This window comes from Triticum aestivum, chromosome 6D, assembly GCF_018294505.1.
Source record: "Triticum aestivum cultivar Chinese Spring chromosome 6D, IWGSC CS RefSeq v2.1, whole genome shotgun sequence".
Classification (NCBI taxonomy): Eukaryota; Viridiplantae; Streptophyta; class Magnoliopsida; order Poales; family Poaceae; genus Triticum; species Triticum aestivum.
In genome coordinates, this window is record NC_057811.1 from 180,639,785 (window position 1) to 180,645,784 (window position 6,000).

Below are 6,000 nucleotides of genomic sequence, written 5' to 3' on the forward strand. Positions count from 1 at the left end.
GTCCTGGCCGAGGATCTGCGGCCAGAATGGGGCATTAGGATCGAAGCCTGGATCCGCCCGATCCTCCGGCATCAGACATGCCTGAAACCTACGGCGCAAAGGCGACCATACCGACGGGGGGGGGGGGGCAGGCACCACAAGAAGACCCCCCGCACTCAGAACCCATCCCACCAGCAGGCGCGTGTCCGATGGCGTCGGGATGTCGCGGATGGCGAGAAGCTCGGCTTCATAGAGAGTGATGCTATGCGGCCACGCCATGGAAGCGGAAGGGAAGGAGGGAGAGGGGGCTAGGGTTTGTGCTGCAGTGGCGTCGATGGTAGATAAGGTTGTGGAGGTGAGCAGCAAAAGGGGACGGGGCCTGCATATATGGCACGGGAAGGGGTGGGTTGCAGCGTTAAACATCCATTAATGAAAGCAGCAGCACGGCTCCCGGTGTGTGAAAACGCGAGCAGTCGCTTATGTGCAAATGATGTCTGCTAGACCACGTCGGTATTTCCCCAAAGAGGAAGGGATGATGCAGCACAGCGACGGTAGGTATTTCCCTTAGTGATGAGACAAAGGTTATCGAACCGGTAGGAGAACCAAGCAACACTACATAAATAGCACCTACACACAAATAACAAATACTTGCAACCCGACGTATTAAAGGGGTTGTCAATTCCTTTCGGGTAAGGATGCCAAAAATTGGCAAACGGACGTGAGAAAGTTGTAACAAGTTGATAGATAGATCTCGCGGGAATGCGAGATAAAATAAATTGCAGCAAGGTATTTTTATATTTTTGGTTTAATAGGTCTGAAAATAAAAGCAAATAAAATAGATCGCAAAGGCAAATATAATAAAGAGGAGACCCGGGGGCTGTAGATTTCACTAGTGGCTTCTCTCGAGAAAAATAGCAAACGGTGGGTAAACGAGTTACTGTTGGGCAATTGATAAAACTTCAAATAATCATGATGATATGCAGACAATGATCATTATATAGGCATCACGTCCAAGATTAGTAGGCGACTCCTGCCTGCATCTACTACTATTACTCCACACATCGACCGCTATCCAGCATGCATCTAGTGTATTAAGTTCATAGAGAAATGGAGTAATGCAATAAGAACGATGACATGATGTAGACAAGATCTATTTATGTAGAAATAGACCCCATCTTGTTATCCTTAATAGCAACGATACATACGTGTCAGTTCCCCTTCTGTCACTGGGATCAAGCACCGTAAGATCGAACCCATTACAAAGCACCTCTTCCCATTGCAAGATAAATAGATCAAGTTGGCAAAACAAAACCCAAATATCGGAGAAGAAATACGAGGCTATAAGCAATCATGCATATAAGAGATCAAAAGAAGACTCAAAAAAACTTTCATGGATAAAAAGATAGATCTGATCAAAAAGTCAAAGTTCATCGGATCCCAACAAACTGTAGCGACCCTACCTCAAACGGTCAAGTCTCTGTGCTTCAGTGTCATCCCTGGATCGGTAATGCTGACACACACAGTACTCGAAGGATTTATAACAGAGTAGCAATCACACACTTATTACATCGAATGTCTCAAAAGAGAACTTATTACAATAAATATGGCTTAAGGCCATCTAATACGATAATAGCGGAAGGCTTGGAAGATAAAGTGAGTCCATCAACTCCAACGACATAGCTGAGCTGCACGGCAACGACCTAACGAACCTTACTCCTCGTCTGAAAAGTCTGCAATATAATACGTTGCAGCCCGAAAACGGGTCAGCACATGGAATATGCTGGCAATATAACACAGTAGAGCAAGAACAAAATAATGCTATCACTACATGCATATTTGGCTGGTGGAAAGCTCTATGGTTATAGTTTTTGCGAAAAGCCAATTTTTCCCTACAACAAAGGACTAAGTTTATTTTAACTATCATGGTAGTTGAAACATCATTGAGAAGGTTCCTCCAACTCAATCCCAATTAAAGTAATTATCAACCCAACAATATTAATTTAGAGTGATGAGATACTTAGGATACTCCAAGTACTAGATACTCAAGATTGTCCATAACCGGGGACACGGCTAACCATGATTATATTCTACACTTTGCAGAGGTTTGCGCACTTTTCCCCACAAGACTCGACCGCCTCCGTTGGATTTCTCGCACTACATGGTGTTTGAGAAACGGATGACCGAGACACAGTCTTTCAGAAACATTAACTCTTTACTCCGGGTAGACCATACCAAACCTACATCCCTCTACCTGCTGATCCACCTCTTCAAGAGCTCATGCAACTTACTCAACTATGCTAGAGCCCATAATAGCTTGTGGCTGCACACGGAAGTTTCTAGCATGAAAATATCTCAGTTCCCTTTGAGCCTGGGTGGCGGACCTTAGGATGATCACACGGGTACTCCGGGATATCCTAGGACAACACCGGATTCTCCAGGTGCCCGACAAGCAATCCACCCAGATGTGTATTAAAGTTGCCACCTTAAGTTGAACCATTAATTAACAATCTCACATCTGTCATGGATTTCACTCACCCAATCCACGTCTACGAGCATAGCATAGCTATATAAGCAATACGTAGAAGTAACTCCCAAGGTTTGATTATAACAGGGCAATAGGTTCTACCTCATCAACTACTTCCCAACCCACATGTTAATCACATCCTAATCATGCAATGTTTGAGGATTGGAACTAATGCAAAAAAACTTGGTATGAAAAGAGTATGATTAATGTGTTACTTGCCTTGCCGACGATCCACAAAACCTAGGGACTCGTAGTAGCACGCTTCGCACTCCGAGAATTCTATCGCAAACAAACAATAGCATACATAAGCAATCAAGCAAAGATGCACTGGCAAAACTCAAATAAGAATAATTGACCAGAAAGTTCAACTTAAGAACTCCAGTTTGCAAAAAGAATCAAATCAAACGGAGCAACAAAACTCAAACTGCGAAAGAAACAAGATCCGTTTACTAATCTGAACTAAAGTCAAATTTTACAGTACCAAAATCTTGTTCAAGTTGATTAAACAGAAAGAGGGTTTCGAGACGAAGATCTAGGCGCTTGAATCGCCTGATTCCGATAAACGAGCGAAAAGATAAACTGAAACGAAAATCGGATCAGAAATCGCGATCGAAAATAATCGCGAAAAATCCGAGAAAAAGAAAACTGATGAACAAGCTAACGAACGAACGTTCGTTGTCTGTAACTAACGAGCAAAAACCATTCGTTAAACGAATGTATGGATGAACGTCCGCTATATAAACTAAACCGAGAAAACCGGCGAACCGATCTAAAAAAATGAACTAGGGTTTAAAAAAAACGGATCGGTTTTTAGAATAAACCGAACGGCGGCGGTGGCGGCGTATACCTCCGGCGAGGTGGGGCTGCGGCGGCGGGGTGCGCGGGGCGGCAGGTTTGGCGGCTAGGGTGGTGGTGGAGGGGGTCCGGGGCGGGGTATTTAAGGAGGGGGTGGGGCTGCTTGGGGGAGGGGCAAGGCGGCGCGGGGAGGAGGAGTCCCGGCCGAACTCGGCTAGCGGCGGCGACGCTCGCAGTCTCCAGGTCGGAGACGAGGCACGGGGCGGTTGGGCCGGCTCGGCTGGGCTTCGGCCCAGTCGGGCGCTGAAACTTAAAAAAAATAAAATCCGCCGAAACTTAGATAAATCCTAGAAAATAAAATAAAAATCTAAAAATGACAAAATAAATTTTTACCGTCTAAATAAAATATTTAGAACGAGATGAACATTTTCTTGGCCCTAAAATGCAACTTTGAAAAATGTGCAATTTTTCTAATGCAAATAAAATAGCAATAAAATCCGAATAAAATCAAATCTTTGATTTTAATATTTTTCCTCCAATATTTCAATTATTTTGGAGAAGTCATATTATCTCCTCTCATATATTTTAATATGAAATATTTTTGAAGAGAAAAAAATAAAAATAAAAATCCTCGTTTCAATATTTGATAAAATTCAAATATGAAAACAGGGAAATCCCCAACTCTCTCCGAGGGTCCTTGAGTTGCTTAGGATTTCGAGGATCGTGAAATGAAATGCAATAAAATATGATATGCAAATGATCTATGTATAACATTTCAAATTGAAAATTTGGGATGTTATACAAACACACCGCAAAAAGAGTTACATCATATGGATCTCCAAGAGACCATTGTATTGAGAACCAAAAGAGAGAGAGGAAGCCATCTAGCTACTAACTACGGACCCGTAGGTCTACAAAGGACTACTCATGCATCATCGGAGAGGCACCAATGGACATGATGAACCCCTCCGTGATGGTGTCTAGATTGGATCTGGTGGTTCTGGAACTTGCGGCAGCTGGAGTTGATTTTCGTCGACTCCCCTAGGGTTTCTGGAATATTGGGGTATTTATAGAGTAAAAGAGGCGGTTTAGGAGGCAACCGAGGTGGGACAACCCACCAGGGCGCGCCTGGGCCTCCAGGCGCGCCCTGGGGGTTGTGCTCCCCTCGGAGCACCCCCCAGGCGCTTCTTTGGCCTACTGGATGTCTTCTGGTTCATAAAAAATCCACAAAAAGTTTTGCTGTGTTTGGACTTTGTTTGGTATTGATTTCCTGCGATGTAAAAAACATGCAAAAAACAGCAACTGGCACTTGGCACTATGTCAATAGGTTAGTACCAAAAAATGATATAAAATGACTAACATGATTATAAAACATCCAAGAATGATAATATAACAACATGGAACAATCAAAAATTATAGATACGTTGGAGACGTATCAGCATCCCCAAGCTTAATTCCTGCTCGTCCTCGAGTAGGTAAATGATAAAAACAGAATTTTTGATGTGGAATGCTGCCTAACATGTCATCTCATATTCTTTTCTTTGTAGCATGGACATTTGGACTTTTATATGGTTCAAAGCAATAGTCTAGTTTTGACATGAGGACTTAAAGACTCAAGCATAGCAACAAGCAACCATCTCTTTCAAAATATCAACGCTAAAATAAGTTATTCCTAGCCCATCATGCTCAATCATTGATCCATTCATGAAACACACTCGCATATTAGCTACACCCAATGCTCAAGTACGATTATAGTGCCCCCTAGTTGGTGCTTTATAAGAGAAGATGGAGACTCAAATTAAAAATAAAAATTGCATAAAGTAAAAGAAAGGCCCTTCGCGGAGGGAAGTAGGGATTTGTAGAGGTGCCAGAGCTCAAAGCGAAAAAGATAGAGATAAAAACATTTTGGGAGGCATGCTTTTCTTGCCAACGAGAACAATCAAGTAGTTCCCAATACTTTCCATGCTAGATATATCGTAGGTGGTTCCCAAACAGAAATTAAAGTTTATTGCTTTTTCAACCATACTTTCACTTTCCATGGCTAGCCATATCCACGGGTGCTTCCATACCAACACTTTCCAAGAAATTTATTAGTTGACAACATAAAGTAAATTCATTTTTCATTTCGGGACTGGGCATCCCTAATACCTTTGCCTTAGTCTCGTGCAATGACAAGTGAATAAACACTCCGTGAGAATAACATATCTAGCATGGAAATATATTAGCCACCCCCTACCATTTCATGAGTGGTACGAGCACACAAAAGAGAAGTTTATTTTGAAAATTAGAGATGGCACATACAAATTTGCTTAGAACGGCAAAAGAATACCGCATATAGGTAGGTATGGTGGACTCATGTGGCAAAACTGTTTAAAGGATTTTGGATGCACAAGTACTGATCATACTTGGTGCAAAATGAAGGCTAGCAAAAGATTGAGAAGCGACCAACCAAGAAACGAATAGTCTCATAAGCGAGCATTGAGCATAATTAACACCGAATAATGCACCACAAGTAGGATGTAATTTCATTGCACAACTATTGACTTTCATGCTTGCATAGGGAATCACAAACCTTAACACCAATATTCTTACTAAAGCATAATTACTCATCAACATGACTCACATATCGCATCATCATATCTCAAAACTGTTACAAGGAATCAAGTTTATTTTGTCCAATGATCTTCATGAAATTTTTAATT